Source organism: Cupressus sempervirens, chromosome 10 (assembly GCF_028749045.1).
Source record: "Cupressus sempervirens isolate cs-2001-9-10 chromosome 10, ASM2874904v1, whole genome shotgun sequence".
NCBI lineage: Eukaryota > Viridiplantae > Streptophyta > Pinopsida > Cupressales > Cupressaceae > Cupressus > Cupressus sempervirens.
This window is the reverse complement of record NC_143127.1, coordinates 637,743,788-637,763,326: the sequence shown is the minus strand read 5'-3', so window position 1 is coordinate 637,763,326 and position 19,539 is coordinate 637,743,788.

Sequence of the window (19,539 nt, the reverse complement as noted above, 5' to 3'; positions counted from 1 at the left end):
TATTTTATTTAATTATTGTATTGCAGGTGAGAAACTTCTAGCAAGTGGGGAGAAACTTCTAGAGAGTGCAATTATTAAATATTTTATTTCCTTCTACGAGGGTCAAGGAAAAGTATATATAGAGGCGAGAGCTTCATTGTTTATCATCCGATTTTGTGAATTACATTTGATATCAAGTTGGGAGAAGAAACTAAGGTTTTTGATTTCAGTCAGCCATTGGAAAACATCAACTATTCAGTGTTGCAACCAATTGAGGTGGTGAAATATCCATTGAATTTGGTATTTGGAAGAGCTTCAATTTAGGAGTTCTATTTTGTTCTTAAATTGGAGAATTTTTTTCTTATTGCTACAGTATACATGCAAGATGTCGCGCTACAGTGTCTATGCTTGATTCATTTCTATTTTGAGTATAACTATTATCATTGTACTTAATTAGCATATGATTTTGCTGTGATAATTCAAAAGCAAAATTTTGGCATTACTGTAGTCATTGTTTTGCATCTAGTTTCCATGTATTTGCACTGTTAATACCAAAAGAATTGCATTTGCATATTAGTTCCTTGTGAGAGGATACTACATTGGTATCAGAGCTTTCTTGCAAAGTGTTTGATGCAATGTCAAACAATTGAAGTATAAAGATTTGTGGTGTTTGAAGAAGTTATAACCAGTTGGGGTTACTACATTGGTATCAGAGCTTGCTTGTAAAGTGTTTGACAAAATGCCGAGCAACTAAACTATAGAAGATCTAGTATTTGTTGAACTTATAACCTATTGGGGTTATTACAATGGTATCAGAGCTTGCTTACAAAGTTTTTGATGAAATGTCAAACAATTGAAGTATAAATATTTTTGGGGTTTGAAGAAATTATAACCTATTTGAGTTACTACAGTGGTATCAGAGGTATTGAACTACCATCCTATTGGGTAGATTGGACATTGAATCTGTTAGTTAATCATGTTTACTTCAAGTACCCAGAGGTAGTGGGACAAGGATATGAAGAAGCTTAAACAAAATTTGAAAAGGTTGGATGAAAGTTAGAAAAGGATGAATGAATTGATGGCTTCCATGTTTAAGAGGACTACATCATAGAATAAAGAGATAGAGGAACAAGAGGTCTCTATAGTATCTAGAAGCCTCTCTGATGAATTACCAATAGTTAGTGACCATCATATAATTGACTTGATGGAGAGAAAAAATCAAACCTTAGAAAACAAATCAAAAAATTCATTTCATGATAATGAATCCCATGATCATGATGTGGATGGCCATGCAGTCACCTTGGAAATGGAAGTGCTTGAAGATACTATTATATCAACAACTTCTACCTCGCTAGTTTAGCCATCCTATGAGGTGTATAATAACAAAACCATGGATATTGAGGTGTGCATAGATGATAGCATACACAATGCTACTTATCATATGGTGAGTGAGATTGATTCAACCTCATATCATAGTGCAGATGACAAATTGGAAGATTTGTGTGGAAATGTTTCATCACAAGGGGATCATCATTTAGCAAGCTAATTGAAGGTTAATGACAAGATGCTTTCCACAACCATTGAGCATTTTGATGTTTCTCATCAAATATTGGCCACCTATGGTTGGAGTACTCTTTTGATAGATGAGCATGGCGATAGAATTTTTTCCCTTGTAGAGATACATGCACTCAAAGAAGTGATTGTAATGATGAAACAAAATTACCTACAACTACTTGCAGATAGAGATTTTCTTCTTGAGTGGGATTGCATTTGTTATCTTGCATTGAAGTGAAGGAGGAGAAGGTTGATAAGCTCACTCATGAGCTTGAGGTGACTTATATGGACTCGTTGCAAAGTGCCTAGTTGGCCTTTCAAGAGTCACAATTACAGAGTGAGAAGCTTAAAAGGAGTTGAGTTTGGCACAATCTCCACTAGCTACAAATATAGTATAGTTACATATAGAGGCAGTTGACAAGGATCTTATATCCATGGGTTGTAGCGGGGATGTGGTTACATCTATCACAAATATAGGTACAAAGGTTTCAGCTAGGATGAGTACCTTGGTTGTATCGAGTTCTCTTGAGGTTAGCACTGTGAGTTGATACAAGACAATTTACTAGTAGCTCTTGTGTCACAATGGTGGATTCTCTTGAGAGTTGTGTGGTAGTACATGACACTACTCTGTCATCCACACAGGGCATTCACAGAGTGTCATCTGGTTGGGAGTATGGCTCTCATGTTGATTTGTTTCCATCTCCTGGAAGCAGATTTGTCACTTCATTCCATGTAGTTGGTTATGGATGCCAACTTTTTGTTTCTCAGAGTCAAAGGGATCAACTGTTTGATTCAAGTGTTGTTAGTGATGAGCCATTGATAGAGGTTGGTGTATTTTACCATGAATATACAGTGAGGAGTGCCCATCACTTTTCTTTTGACCCACTCGCAGAGGACTTGATGATGCATCAAGATGGATTGGTTATGGAATTACACCACCCTTTGTGGGATGGGTATTCACCATCTTTAGAAGATGGGATTAGCAGCTGCAAGTGCTTGACTCAGCTATTTGTGGGGGATTACTTGTAGGGACAACTACCAATTATACATCATGCTGATATGTATCCAATGGGGTTTGCTACTCTTATTGGTACATGGTTATAGGATGACTATGGTGTCAATTGGCATGATGGTTTGGTTAGTTATCACATCCATGGGGGTTTAGTGGGAGTTGTAGAGAGATGTTGTGTTATAGACACTTCTAGATATTTTTATCACTATATGGAAAATGGATGTGGGGTTTAGTTGTTTTGGGATCCAGGTGGCAATAGGTTCAACACAATGTATTGGATGGGTCCCATTGGTTTGCTTCACCACTTCTAGAATGGTGAAGATGAGATTAGAGTAGCGCAGAGGAAGTCAGAGAGCATTAGAGTGGTACTTAGGTAAGAGAAGCACCCTATTGCTTGTGAGAGTAGGAAATTAAGAGGGCCAAACTGGAGCTTCAACATATATAACAAGGAGATGTTAGCCATTATGCATGCTTTGGCTAAATTTAGGCAATATTTGGCAGGTAGCAAATTTTCTATCAAAATCGACCATAATAGCCTAAAGAACTTTTTGTGGCAGCGAGATCTCAATGATAGGTAGTAGAAGTGGGTGAGCAAGTTACATTCCTATAACTTTAATATTACCTATTTTAAAGGGACACAAAATGTAGTTTCTGATGCTTTATCATGTAGGCCCCATTTGAGCTTATTGATAGATATATCAGAGGATTGGAAACACTTGATCCTTGCAGAATATGCAAAGGATGCATGGACCACTAGATTCATAGATGGAACTATTTAGGATAGTAGATACACCCTTGTGAATGAGCTCATCATTTAAAAATGGTAGATATTTTTGGAGCTGGGCTCAACAATGAGGAGGATGGTTCTGAAATCTTTTCATGATTCACCTATGACACAACATCCTAGTGTCTACAAGACATACTGACAAATTAGAGAATGCTTCACATGGAAAGGGCTCAAAGTAGAAGTACTTTAATATATTAGGGAGTGTCCCACTTGCCAAAAAAATAAGTAGTTACATTCCTATCCAAGCAGTTTACTTTAGCCATTTTTTATTCTTAATAGAAAGTGGGAGTGTTTATCTATGGAGTTCATCACATGATTACATAGAGCCCAAGGCAAGGACTACATATATGTGGTTGTGGATCACCTTATGAAGTTTGCACACTTCCTTCTGATCATTTCTACATACATTGCTACATAGGTGGTAGAGTTACTCTTCAAGGAGATATTTAGACTATATGGCTTACCTCAGAGCATTGTGAGTGGTACAGACAACAGGTTTATGAGTCATTTTTGGCAGGAGCTATTCAGGTTGTGTGTGAGAGAGCTCACTCCATGTACTAGCTACCACCCTTAGATAGATGGTTAGATGAAGATAATGAATAAATGGGTGGAGGGATATCTCATAAATTATATAGCAAGTCAATAGAAGGCATGGGTAAAGTGGATTTATCTCTATGAGTATTGCTACAATACTACTTATCACATGTCTATTCAGATGTCACCCTTTATGGCCCTATATGCGTATGAGGCATCCAATTTTATGGATCTGCTTTTGAGTGACAATAGATTGCCCAGTGTAGGTGATTTGTTACAAGAGAGTCAAGACATTGTTAAGACTCTCAAGGATAATATAACCAAGGCATAGAATTGACAAAAGCAGTATGCATACTAGAAGATGACATAGCAGACTTTTGAGGTTGGAGATATGGTGTATCTTATGTTGCAACCTTACCATCAATCCACTCTCAAGAAGAGTGGTGTCGAGAAACTTAAGCCACAATACTATGGTCCATTTAGTATTATTAAGAAAGTGGGAGAGGTGGCTTATGAGTTATATTTGATAGCTAAGAGCAAGGTGCACAACGTTTTTCATGTGTCAAACCTCATGAAGGCACTAGGACATCATATTGTTCCTTCTACAATGCTCTCACCCTTGGATGATGAGGGAAAATTGATATTGGTGCCAAAGGCTATCATTGATTTTAGGGAAAGGAAATTGAGGCGGTGCACTATAAGGGAGTATTTGGTGAAATGGAAGGACCTGCCAGTTGAGGATGTGACATGGGGGAATGAGGATATTTTTCAGCATCTAGACTTAAAGTTGATTGAGGACAAGCAATTTTAGGGAGGGTAGACTGTAGTGTCCCCATCTTTTTAGCATATTAGTGGAGTTCTTAGCCTTTACATTCTTCGAAGGCTAAGTGGAGAAATAAGAAGAAATTGATTAAATTAATTTCTTATAAATTCAAAAGTCAAAAAAGAAAAAGAAAAAGAAAGTGACTTTATATTTAATTAATTTAATTTATTAGAGAATGCATTAATTATTGGAAGGGGGAAGCTTCTAGTAATTTAATTTTTCTAGAAGCACAATTAATTATTCTATTACAAGGGAGAAGCTTCTAGCAAGTGCATTAATTATTGGAAGGGGAAAACTTCTAGAGAATGTAATTATTAAATATTTTATTTAATTATTGTATTGCAAGTGAGAAGCTTCTAGCAAGTGCATTGATTATTGAAAGGGAGAAACTTCTAGAGAGTGCAATTATTAAATATTTTATTTCCTTCTACGAGGGTTAAGGAAAAGTATAAATAGAGGTGAGAGCTTCATTGTTTATCATCCAATTTTGTGAATTGCATTTGATATCAAGTTGGGAGAAGAAACTAAGGCTTCCAATTTTAGTCAGCCATTGGAGAACGTCAACTCTTAAGTGTTGCAACCAATTGAGGTGGTGAAATATCCATTGAATTTGGTATTTGGGAGAGCTTCCATTTAGGAGTTCTATTTTGTGCTTAAATTGGAGAAAAGTTTTTTTATTGCTACAATATGCATGCAGGATGTCACGCTACAGTGTCTATGCTTGATTCATTTCCATTCTCGAGCATCACTATTGTCATTGTACTTCATCAGCATATGATTTTTCTCTGATAATTCAGAATCAAAATTTTTGCATTACTGCAGTTATTGTTTTGCATCTAGTTTCCATGTATTTGTAGTGGTAATACCAAAAGAATTGCATTTGCATATTAGTTCCTTGTGAGAGGATACTACATTGGTATCAGAGCTTTCTTGCAAAGTTTTTTACAAAATGTCAAACAATTGAAGTATAAATATTTGTGGTGTTTGAAGAAGTTGTAACTAGTTGGGGTTACTACATTGGTATCAGAGCTTGCTTGTAAAGTGTTTGTTAAAATACCGAGCAACTGAACTATAGAAGATCTGGTATTTGTTGAACTTATAACTTGTTGGGGTTATTACAGAATATCTAGTCAAGTATAAAGGATGACCTATTGAGGATCCATCATGGCTCACAAGGGATAAGCTTATCTACCTTGGTTTCCTTTGAACACCTTACATATACCAGAGTCACTTACCTCTGGTGTCTAATGCAACAGTATCTTAGGTGTAAGGGAAATCTTCCATCACCCAAATATATTTATGTTTTGTCATTTTTCAAAAAGGGATATTTTATTATAGAGTTACTATTTGTGGTAACTTACTATTTTTTTAAAGTTGGTCATACAATCTTGGAATGTTCTAATTTTATAGGTGGTGGTTCATCTTAGTCATATTATCCTTCCAGTGAAGTCGCTTTATCATACCATATGTATTGAAAAACCCTTTCATGTTTTTGCGTACAAAGCATTTAAGCTTAGATTTTAATGCCTTAGAGGCTTTATAATTAGGTTGTGCCTAGGTTTACTAGCACTAACATGTGTTAAGTGTTTTATTTTAGGAGCCATTGGCTCCAAAAAATACTTATAATTGAAATGAGAGCTCGTGTGCAAAATTTATGGCCTTTGTAAGTTTGGGTACTTAGAAAAATACTTATCACGAACCATATGCAATAAATTAGAAAATAATTTCTATTTGGACTTTTTTCGGCCTCAAGGGCTAGGGTTAGTGTCTTGAACATCTTGGGTGGTAAAAAAGTGTCTATGTAAGGAAGGCCCATAGTGATGTCTAGTTAGTTTTGGTGGTAGTTTGTGGCTCTTTGTTGAAGAATATTGTAAAGAAATTTCCCATGTGTTTTTTCATATTGTATCTCTGAAAATATGTAATTCCACACTTATGGGGATAATAAGAAATCCATTTTGTATTCTTTCAAAAATTCTTTTGTTCTCCATTTCTCTATGTATTTGTGGTATTGAGGGGAGCACCTTTCATCAACATTTGATTACATTTGGACACACATGAAAAGGTTATAGTATACATAGAATAATTTTGGTTACCTAGTTGATTGTTACATGAGTTTCTAGATTTTGTGTAGTGGTTATGTTGCTTGATTAGATAAACATGACCTATAGATTAAAAATATTTGGTAAATATTTTTCAACAATTGAAATAATGTAACAAGATACTCACAATGACTATATGGATAAGGAATTGGAATAAGATGGTAGATTGGTATTAGAACTATGGTGTACAAATAATGATATTTTATCTTATATTGAAGTTATTATTTTTCTTCTGAGCATCTAGCCATAAAGCCATTTGTTTTCTATCTCCATGTTTGTGGCATTCTAATTGATGATTGGACATGATTTGTGGCATTCTAATTGATGATTGGACATGATCTATTGACAGATTTTTTGGTATGAAATGAAGTGAGGGCACTAATGTTTGAAGTGTAGTTAATGATTATCTACACGTTACCAATTTCTTCTAGTTAGTTAATTGGGCACTCATTCTAGATTTTTCTTTTGATTCTAATGTGATAAAAATATCAAAAACCAGAGAAATATTTATCAACCCTATCAAGAGTATTGCGTTTAGAAACATGTAACCTTGAATGTTTATTAATGGACGAGCTTCTATTGCATGGGTTATGCTTTTTTTGAAAAACTATATGAATAATGATATGAATCTAATCCAACGAATATATTATTAGGCTCTGTAACTTTACTTGTGCATGCTATTATAAACAATTAAGTAATATAATTAACGGATGTTGATGGCTCTTTTATGTCTAATGAGTTGATTATTCGAGCATTGAGTGGGAATGTTAAAAGGTGTTCTTATAAAGCCTTGATTAGTTATGTAATACTCTAGGGAAAATTGAAGACCCTGAATAAGATATTATTTGATCCCTGTAATGATAAGATTCAAATGAATCGTTGAAGATTGTTAGATATGATTGAACCTTGAGTTGAGACATGCAATATGCCACTGTTGATAAAATTTATGAACCTGTCATAATTATATGTTGAAGAATGATTGTATCACTGAATATTCCGATTGAACAAGTTAATAAGAATACGATTTTTATGTGATATTTTTCTAATCCTACTAGGACCTTGAGAAGGGTGACAAGGGTGAGTTTACAAGATGCTCTTTCATCCAAATTTTTTGTAGTACTCCTACTAATCCGTTGTAAAATGAATCCACTGCAGAAAAAAATATTTGCATTGTATTAATTTCTTACTTTCATATATATGAATCTACAAATTGCAATGCCTATCAACGTGTATGAGGTGTTTTCTAATAGGGATTTAATATACTTGTAATTAATTGTGAAGGGTTAAGATAGAATTTTGGGTGGTTGACTTTCCTTAATTGTTTCTTTTATCTGTGAGTGAAAAGCCATCAACTGATCTTATTTTATATCTAATCTCTCTGACAAGACTTATTGGAATTGGCAAACAAACTTTTAATTATGGTTAAGGGTAATGGATGTTGATGGGGATTGTGAAAGAGGTCATAGACTTGTAATGTTTCCATACTTACAACATCATTTTAATTAGTTTGTGAATGTTATAGACCAATGTTTTCATAGCCTAATTTGTAATATCAATAAAGAACCAAATAACAAGACAATTGCTAGATTGTGGTTTAACTTGGAAAGAAAAGATGATGGAAAATATTATTACCCCCACAAAAATATAATGGTTCAAATATTAAAATACTTTAAATCAACATAGTTGTAAAATAGTTAATAAAAAGAATATAAATCATGTTGATTAATCTTTACAATTTTAAACATCTTTTCCAAAATAAATATATTAAACTATTTATATTCCTGTAAAAAAACATTTTAATTTTATTTAATTATTTTAGTCTTTTCACATTCTTTGATTTTTTTTAGATATTTGATTTTTTAGAGGCATCCTCTAATTCATTCATATTTTTTACATGGATGAGAAACTGCCACAAAATATTTAATATAGTGTATTGATGTAGTACTTAATTAAAATATTTCTATTCTATTATCAATGTAACATGTCCTTTTATCCACACTTTTATCCAAGACAAAACAATTGGTTTCTATTATCATACCGCCCTGCCCCCGCCAACCTGTCCAAAATCATACTCAACCCCACAAAAATCACCAAAATAAGCTAAATGCCAATTCCCATAAAGGAAAAAGTCGTTGAAGAAGCCAATAGATTCATGAAAGAAACATCAAGTAATAATAATAAAAGCTAATAAATATTAATACAAATAAAAAAATGGGAAGTGGAATGATTAAAAAGCTTAAACAATCTTCTAGGCCCATCGAATTAATTTGTGGTGTACAGTCAAGGTGTCCAGTATGAATCAGAAGAGAATGACAAAGCTGACGAGCTGTCGGAAGTGATGGGCAATGGGCATGTTCTATTCATATTCCAAGAATGAGAAAGCAAATTAGGGTTTGGCACCCGTGAAGGAAGAAGTCTCATTATTATTGTTTTTTTTGGTTGATTGAGCAAGTAAGGCATCTCCATCTTCTCCACCTCTCATTATTACATGCTTTTCCTCCTCCTTACCAATCTCATCAACTAGTGTCTTAACGGTATAGACTCTTGACACGTATATTCAGACAGAGATTGTATATTGTTTCGGAGCCTTGAGATTCAAGCTAAAGTCTAAAACGCCAACAGGCAATACAAGTGTATTGAGAGAGATATTCTGGCAAAGCGTGTACCATTGGAACAATCACTTAATATGACATTCTGCGTATCTATCTTGGGTCCCTCTCTTCTATTGGTTTTTAATTATTACTTATGAAAACATAATTAGGGTAGCTTTTAAGTCAAATCAAATATCTTATATGTTTAATCTATGGATATACAACTAGGTCTATGATTTTGATTGCATTCGCTTGTTCAATCTCTATATACTCTGTTTAAGTTCTCACTTTTACACTTCAATCCAATTATTTATAATACAAGCTCATCATTTATAATACGAGTTCTTCATTTTAGGTAAACTCACTTTGGACTTGGGTTTCTATCACACCTTAAGAAATCTGAATCTATTTTTGGCTCTTAAAAAATATTGGCATCATCTATCCGTACTGATATATGAGTTGGTGCCATAAGGATAGGAAGTCATTATTATTGTATACGAACAGTTTGAAAGCTCTAGTCCAGACAATTATACGCTAAGAGGACTTAGAAAATATTGCTGAACAATAAAATTAAATGAATGTCAATGAAATTACAGGCAGTGATATGTTTTTGGATTCGATTGTGTTAAAGATTTTTGCCAGCAGAACACAGAGATAGAAATCTTAACACAATCGAATTCAAAAACATATGACTGCAATACAATGAATTGTAAAAATCTGATCTATTTGAAATTACAGTTATGACAACATCTTTCGCAATGGGAATGAATGTTACTGTTATCCAGCATTTTAAGCAAGCTTTTGGCAGCAAAGGATCCTTTTTTGTCACCATCCTTACTAAAAAATGGTGACAAGTAGTAGGAAAGTACCGGTGAGACCTTATCTTTCAGTGCCTCATTAAGTCTTATATTCAAAATGTATTTAGGCATCAATCATCACATTCAACATCAAATTATTTTTATATTATACAAAGTTGTACCTAGAGTGTTGTTAGAATAGAAAACTAACAAGCTTAACTAACTAGTTAGTACATTTTTATATTAACAAGCTTAAAATTACTTATGATATTTAATATCTTTGGTTTAAAATCATAAGTTTAAATATACATGATGGAGTTTTAATCTAATTTTATATAGAGTTTTCACTCATTTATATGTTGTTATGTGTTTCTTTATTTTATCAATCTTTTTAATATTGCATAGAATTATCAATATTTGATAGTAAATTATTTTATTTTGTATATTTTATAAGGTATTTACATTGTAATCAATCTCTATAAACTATAATGTCTAATAATCAACTACAATATGAAAATATATATAGCACACAAGACATGAGGAATCCAAAATAATTGAATATAATTTTGCATATTTATTCCATATTTTAAAATTAATTTACTTTTCTACTTATCACTTCTATCTATACTAAATTTTATAAAAGGTAAAAATTTTGTGAATTAATATTTGGGTAGATAATTATTAATTAATATTAATAATATTGTTAATTAATATAAATAATAGTATTTTATAAATTAAAAAATTAGATAACATTTTCAATGTTAATATGTTAATTCTAGATGTTCCCTAATAATAATTTACATAAATTATTAAAATAATGAAACAATAATTTATAGTAATTTTAAAAATATAATTATTATATCAATATAATATAAGTGATATAAATAAACAAGTTTAAGTTAGGTTAAAATTTAATAATAATATATTTTTGATATTTTTTTATCATATCATAGTTTAAATAAAATAATATTTATTATCAATATTTTAATAGATATATATTTTCTAAATATATATTATATTATTGTATTTACTTATAGGACCACCTTTTTGAGCTCCTTCCTATTGCAATTTTAGTGGCAAGATTTTTGGAAACAATTTATTTAATATAGTTATATACACATTGTAATTAAACATAATTGCATCCATCTTAAAAAAATAAAACTAGATGTTTTAAAGATATAACAATAATAATAAAAATTGTACCTTAATTATATGTTAACAATATTTTAAATATTTTAATAATTAAATGTTTTAAAATTGATATGATAAATATTTATTGATTATTTATAGATTATTTCCATATAAAATTTAATATATTTTTAGTATATATTATAATTAAGAAAAAAACCAGGAAAAATATTTAGAATTTCTAAATTCTTTTTTTAAATTTTAAAATAATAAAAAATAGGATGATAAACTTTTTACAACTTTGTATATAAACCATATATTATTTATATTTACTATATATCTACTATTAAATGTAATTTTTAAAAAAATATGTAAATAGTTAAACATCTAAGTTTACCTCTTTTTTTTCAAAACATGTATATAAAATAATAATACGTTTTAAGGAGATTTATTGTAACAATTTATAAATTTGGTTTTAAAATTTGTTCAAATTATAAATTCAATACAATTATGTTTAAAAAATATACTTTGATAGTTACACAATCTATTTTTAAAAAAATATTATTAAATGTAAAACTCTACATTTCTAAAATATATACTCTTAATAACATCAACCTAGTGCATCGCTTCTAATAAGACTACTTACACAAAATAATATTAATATGATTTTTTTTTATGATTATAGTCAACTTTGATTATCTAACAACGATTTCAAAATGGAGACAAAAGTAGGATATGTAAAAAAAATAGGCTACTCCAAAAAAATTATATGTGCAAACAAAACACTTGAACATGATAATGAGACATCAATGAAAAGTTTTTACCCTAGTAAGGCAATTAAATTTATTTAAAAATCTTCATATCACTCAGCATGCAACCAAAAATAATGATAGACACACCTCTACCTTCTGGTCAACAAAAAATTCATAGTACTATCAAAAAAAAAAAAAGGGAGATAATGCTCAGAAAGGAGATGCCTTTAGCACCATAGTAAAATAACATGAAGCAAGAGATAGGGAGATCATCACAACTCAAAGAAACCTAAACTTGACCTCTAAGGAAGAAAATGGCTGGCAACAAGTAAAGTCAAGAAGGAATAGGACAGTTGCATCACAATACAATAAACATTATAGGAAAAGAAACAAGCTAGGGACACAAATTAGATCCCACCCATAGTTAAGCTAGATGAAGACTGCACTCAAAAGATAGCTAAGAATTTCAAAATCTTAGAAGAAAATCATATCCCATTATGTCAAAACCAACAAGTATTACTAGGTAAGGAAATTAGGGTTTCCATTATTAAGACTCAAAGCCCAAAAGTATACATTCCTTTGCATAAAAGAATAGATGGAAAGAAAGACATCACTAATAAAGGACGATCTCCTCCTATGGAGATGCTATCTAACCATAATTTATTTTCTGAAATACTAATTATAGGTGACAAGTATGTAGAAGAAAAATGGGAGGAATGCTTAGAGCTAGGTGTATATGCATATTGGAGTGGCCCAAGTAAGTATCTATCAAATATGTTAAAATGAGTAGAAAAGATCGACAAACAACAGTTAAGTATTGGTATTTTTTCAAAATTGTCACTTTACATTCAGTGCAAAAATAAGAAAATCAAGAATAGCTTAATTTCAATTTCTAATTGCTTTTATAAATGATTCTTAGTTAAGTTTTTAGTTTGGGAACTATACTAGAATGATGAAAAGGTTAAGAAAGTACTCACCTAGATAGAATGTAAACATTTTGTACCTAAAATTAAACATCTTCAAACCCTAGTGAAAATTGGTAAATCCCTAAGGAGCTTATTAGGCATCGAAGCTGAACATAACCAAACTAGCAATATAAAAAATTTAATAGAAACATAGTATGGTCAGGAAGACTTCAAAACTTAAAAAATTAATAACAAATAGATCTATCTACAAGATAGATTTTACAAAATATGAGGGAGAAATCATAGGAGTCAATAAACCTAATCGATACATTGATTACAACACACCAAATATAAAAGAAGCAATAAAAAATATAAGGATGCATAAAAAGAAGGAAAGATCAATAGAATCAAAAGTTTAGAAGGAAAGAAAGTAGTAGACAATAAGGGTAAGAAGGAAAGACATAAAATAGAAAGGAAATTCATTAGTTAGAATAGTCAATCAGTGGAGAGAGTTACAAAAGAGAAAAGTACAGAACAAAGAGACATGGGAAATAATGGGGTAATAGAAAAGAGTATAGAAGATCTTAAAAAGGCTCATATCAAAATTACCAAACTAAAGGAATGCAAGGTATGCAAAGAAGAGAACAAAGCTTTGGAGGATAAAGAGGAGAGTGTTTAGGGATTAAATAAAATGACTCATGAAATCCTATTACTTCAAAATGATATTGAAGACCAAATTTTGATAAGTGAAAAATACCACCTTGAGTATGGGTATAGACTACTATAGGATGAAAAAGAAAGTAAAGTGCCAGACCTAATAGATTCAGAACTAAAGGGGAAGAGCTGAAGAAGCAAGACTAGAGGAGAAGGTTTAGAAAAAAATCAAAATCATAGAAACTTAGAAGCATGAAGTGAGTAATCAAGAGAATATAAGAAAATAAATAGAAATATTATTTAATTAAGGAACCAACCAGGATCAAACTATTCATAAACTATAGTATCAAAATCCTACAATCAAGATTTTCGTGAAGTAGAAGAGAGGGGAGAATATTGGGAAAGTGGGAGCTCAATACCATCAGCAAACTCAACTCATTGGAGAAAATTAACAATCTAGAAGAAATCATAGAAATGGAGTTATAAATTCTAGTAGACACTGATAAATAGGAAAGATATATTAGGAGAAGAATCAAACATAGATCTAAGTGGAATAGAGGGAAAATTGATCCCCGTAGAAGTAGAAGCCTTTATAGAAGTGTGAGAGTAGTAGAACAAATCTACACATGTAGAAGAAAATTCAAAGGTGGGGCAAATTGGAGATAACAAGAACTACGAAGAATTTGGGATATTTAATAATACATTTAACTCATAGTGAAGTGAGAAGGATGATAAAGAAAAAGAAAATGAGAATAATGGAAAGGATAATGAATTAGTTGAGTATATAATTAAAGAATTAATAGATGAGGATGAAGACCAAGAGGAAGAAATAAATCTAAATATCAATCAGAACATAACAACTAATTTGGGAATTTCTATAAACTAGGAAGGTTTCAGTGCTTTGAAATGTGGTAAACAGAAAATGAAGAGAGGAAAAAAATCACTAAAGGAACTAAGAGAAGTAGATGGACAAGCCAAGGAGCAAAAAAATATATTTGAAGTTCTAAAAAGAGGGAAGGGGAAGAGTCTTCCCAATTATCAATGAGGATCATAACATGGAACTCTAGAGCACTGAACACCCCTAGTAAGCAATAGATTTTAAAATGTAACCTTGATTTATTTGAATTAGATATAATATCGTTTCAAGAAACTAAATTAAATAAAGAAGAGGGAGACAAATTTAAAAAAAGACTAGGTAGATGGAAAATAGAAATGAAAGAATCAAATGGGGCCTCAAGTGGAATGGGAATCATATGGAATATGTAGATAGTGGATATCAAAATTATAGAAACCAATAACAAATGGGTGGGGAGAAAAGTAATCAACTATAGACATGACCTCTAGCTAATAGTCACTAATGTATATGGACCTACACAATTAGTAGATAAGATGAAAGTATCATATGAAACTAGTATATTCATGAAGCTATACCCTAATGAAAACATGATTATTGGTGAAGATTTTAATGCTATCTTGGATCACAATGAGAAATTTGGTGGAACCCAAATAACTACTACGACAACAATAAACTTTAGAAAATGGGTAAGGATAATAAGTTATTAGTAATTCCAACCAGCAATGGAATTTTTACTTGGAACAATAGAAGAGAAGAATTCAATTATAGAGCTGAGAAACTAGATAGGTTTTTCTTCAAAGGAGAATTAGCAAAGTTGGATTTAGCAGTTACAACTAATATTAAGCTATAGTGGGCTTAGATCATTTTCTAATTAAAATTGAACTTATAGAGCTTAGAAAACCAAAAAGTAATCTTTTCGAGTGCGAAAAAATGTGGTTCCTAGATTAGAAAAAATTATGGAAAACATCAAATAGTGGTGGAAAGAAGGTAATTTTTTGAAGGCTCAAAGATGTATTGTTTTGTATCAAAATTAAAAATGATTAAAGAAAAAATATTAAAATAGAATAAAATACACTTTAACAATATTTTCAAACAAAAGTTGGATACGAAAGAAGAACTTAAAAATTTAAATGAAGAAGTTATTAAAAATGGTATGGATAATGATAATTTTAATAACAAAAAAGAACTAAGCATGAAGAAATTTTAGCAAAAGAAGAAATATTTTAGAAGAAGAAATCAAGGGGAAAATGGCTTGTAGAAGGAGATAGAAATACTAATTTTTTCACAATAGTACTATTCATAACAAAACTATCAATACTATAACACAAATAAAAGATAGAGATGGAAATTTGATAGATAATCCATTAAAATTAGCTCAAACCTTTGTTACATATTATGAAACTTTTGTTAACATTATGACTTCCATAATCATATTGCACAAGAAAAAATGTTGAAAGTTATCCCCAAAGTAGTAACAAAAGTTGATAATATAATACTTTATAAACCTTTTACCAAAGGAGAAATTAGATCAACCCTCTTCAAATTTTAGCCTTGATAAATCTCCATGGTTGGATGGATTCCAGGTTTTTCTCTTTCAAAAGTGTTGGGAAATCTTAGAAGAAGAACTATGGAGGGTAACTAAGGTAGCTAGAATTAGAGGAGCAATTCTAACTAAAATCAATCAAACATTCTTGGCCCTAATCCCCCAAAAACTAGTAGCAGATTCACCCTTTGACTTTCAACCCATTGTACTTTGTAACACTAATTATAAAATATACTCAAAAGTTTTAGCAAATAAAACTAAATCTATTCTCCCTAAGATAACCTCTTAAGAACAATTTGGATTTCTGCTAGGAAGATCTATAATGGATGGAATATCCATAACTCAAGAAATTATCTATTCAGCAAATAAGTTAATAAAGAACCATGCATGTTCATGAAACTATATATTCGAAAAGTATATGATGTAGTGGATTGGAGATTTTATGCAAAGTTCTAGAAGCTTTCAGTTTCTATTGTCAATGGATTAATATAATCTTCAATTGTATACTGACACCTAAGATATCCCTTTTAATCAATGGTACCATAAAAGGATTCTTCAATATTTCAAGGGGGATCCAACAAGGTGACCCCATATCACCTTTCCTATTTATTATCATGATAGTAGCCTTTAGCAGATCAATAAAAAAGTCTCAAGAGGAAGACAAAATAAGAGGAATAAAGATGGAAAAAAATATTTCCAACACTACTCATCAATAATTTTCTAATGACACAAGTCTTCCTAGGGTCAGCATTAGGGAAGAAAATCCCACCTTCAAACAAATAATTCTAAATTATACTACAACCTCTAGCTAGAAAGTGAATGTAGATAAGTATGAAATTTTCTTTCTAAATACAACTATAAATATGGAAGAATATATATGTAATCAGATGATATATAAGAAAGGAAGATTCCCTTGTAAATATTTAGGGATTCATCTAGAAAAAGGTGCAAGGAAGATTAAAGGATGAGACAATATTCTAAATAGAATTGATAAGTAAATAGAGACATGGAAGTGAAAATAGTTAACTAAAGAAGACATAGCAACCAAAATTAAATCCATTCTTTGAGCTATCCCCACATACCAACTTTGATGTCTTCCTTTACCTAGGAAGGTGAACCAAAAACTAGAAGGAAAACTCTAAAATTTCTTCTAGAGTGGAACAAAAGAAAAGAAGAAGAAAGTATTAATTAAGTGAAAAAATATTTTTCATCAAAAAATTAAAGGGGGATTGGGCATTTAAAACTATAGATGGAAAAATGAGGCATTGGGGGGAAAACTAGTATGGAGAATGTATCAAGAAAGGGATAACAAATGGGCAAAAAAATTATATAATAAATATTTAAATCTGAATGATCCAAATTCTTTATTTAGAGTCATAAATCCTCCAATGAGATTAGAAAAATGGAACTTTATGGTAAGATGTTGGTCAATGATCAACACATATGTAACTTGGGATCTGGGTAGAGGAGATGAGGCTTTGTTTTGGGAAGATCCTCAGGATGGACAACCTCTGCTCATCAACTCATATATCCCCAAAAGTGTTAATAATAAACTCATTCGCTTATGGGGTTCAAAGGTTTCAGATTATATAACCCTTAAAAAAATAGATGGGGAAGATATATGGGTATGGAAAACACTAGAGAATGTAGATATATCTCTAGAAAAAATCAACTTTGCAAACACTCTCAAAGATTGACATGCTAATCTGAAAAATAGAAAAGACAAACTTATATGGGGAGCATGTAAAGATGGATCATATAGATTAAAACTAGGTTACAATCTTATTATCAATTCACAAAGATGGGAAAACCTTAATCTTCTATTGGATTTATGTTGGGATTCAACATGCCTACCTAAGGGTGGTATTTTCATTTGGGCTACAATTTAAAATTGTATCCTAGTAGAGGATAGATTCACACAAATGGGATTTGAAGGTCCATCAAGATGTTGTCTCTATAAAGAAAACTATGAGACTTCAAAACATCTACTCTATAATTTAACATTTTCTCAAGAATGTTGGAGTTGGCTCAAGAGTAAAGTCAATTGGTCCTCTCCACTTCCTATGGAATTAGTTGGTCACCTAATGGGATGGCCCACTATGAATAAAAATGGCATATATTCTAAACTTTGGAATATAACTCTAGCCATCCTAATGTGGGAAATTTTGAAAGAGAGAAATAGAAAAATCTTCAATAACTCAAAACTTAACATGAAATCTCTTCTAAATAAGGTTGAAGACAGTATAAATGAAGTTTTGATTAAGTAAAAATAGGTTTTAAAGGACCCGAAATCTTTTACATAATAACAAGAGTCATAAAAGAGAAGTGCAAAGCTAACATCAGAGTAAAGATAGTATAACTGAAGTTATGAATAGCTACTTAAGGAAAACAATAAAAATTTAAGGGACATTTTTTGAATGGGATGGTAGTATGAAGAAGAACTGGATAGTCCTTATCAACCCTCCACTATTATACAAGAAAAAGGATCTAATAGGCAACAAAAAATGTAGTTAGAAAGCACCCCCCAAAGGTTGGAAGAAATTAAAATTTGATGGAGCATCAAGAGGTAATCCAAGAAAAGTAGGAATAGGATGTATAATTAGTTTAGAAACCTAAGAATGGATCACCAAAAGAGCTAAAACCTTGGGTATTGCTTCAAACAACATAGTAGAATTGGAAGCTCTCTTGGAAGGCTTACAATTAAGTCTAAAAAATAAGATAAAAAGATTAATTATTGAAGGAGATTCTCAAATTATTGTTAATTCCATTAGAAAATGTCAAACACCAAATTGGGTGATGAATTCCAAACTCAAAAATGTGCTAAGTTTAATTGATCAATTTGAAGGGTAAAAGCATAGATCTGTGTCACCGTTTATGATACCAAAACCTATTTTGGTGAAATCTCATTGCTCTATCAAAACTCAATTTTTTTCAAAAACTAAAAATACCTTTTTATAGATTTCAGATTCAATATCACCATTATATAATTTTTTTAGTGTTTTGATTAGTTATAATATGTTATAATATCAAAATATTATAAGTTGATATTTCAACATTTCAGAAGATGCTCCCTTGAAAAAAGAAAAAAAATAGTAAATCATATAAAAAAAAATTAAAAATTAAATTTATCTCTAAAGGAGAGAATCCTCTTCACAAATATGCAATTTTTTTTCAAGAAGGTATAGATTTGATACGAAAGTTTTGACATGAGGAAAAAACTATTGGATTCTAATAATATCAAACTTGAATACTTATAACAAAGAATATATACATCAAAAATAATTATTTCTTTTTTTGTTCACTAGCTATACATGTCATTTATAAGATATTTTCAAATTAGAACAAAGAAAGATGATTTTCCTATACTTTTTTGATGGGAACTACACCCTATATTTTTTACAATTAAAAAAGGGAGTTCAAAATAAAATAAAATGAATAAATTCTTACTCAAAAAACTTATAAAAAGTATAGGCATAAGATTCATCCAATTCTACACATTTCATCAATTTACATCATCTTCATATT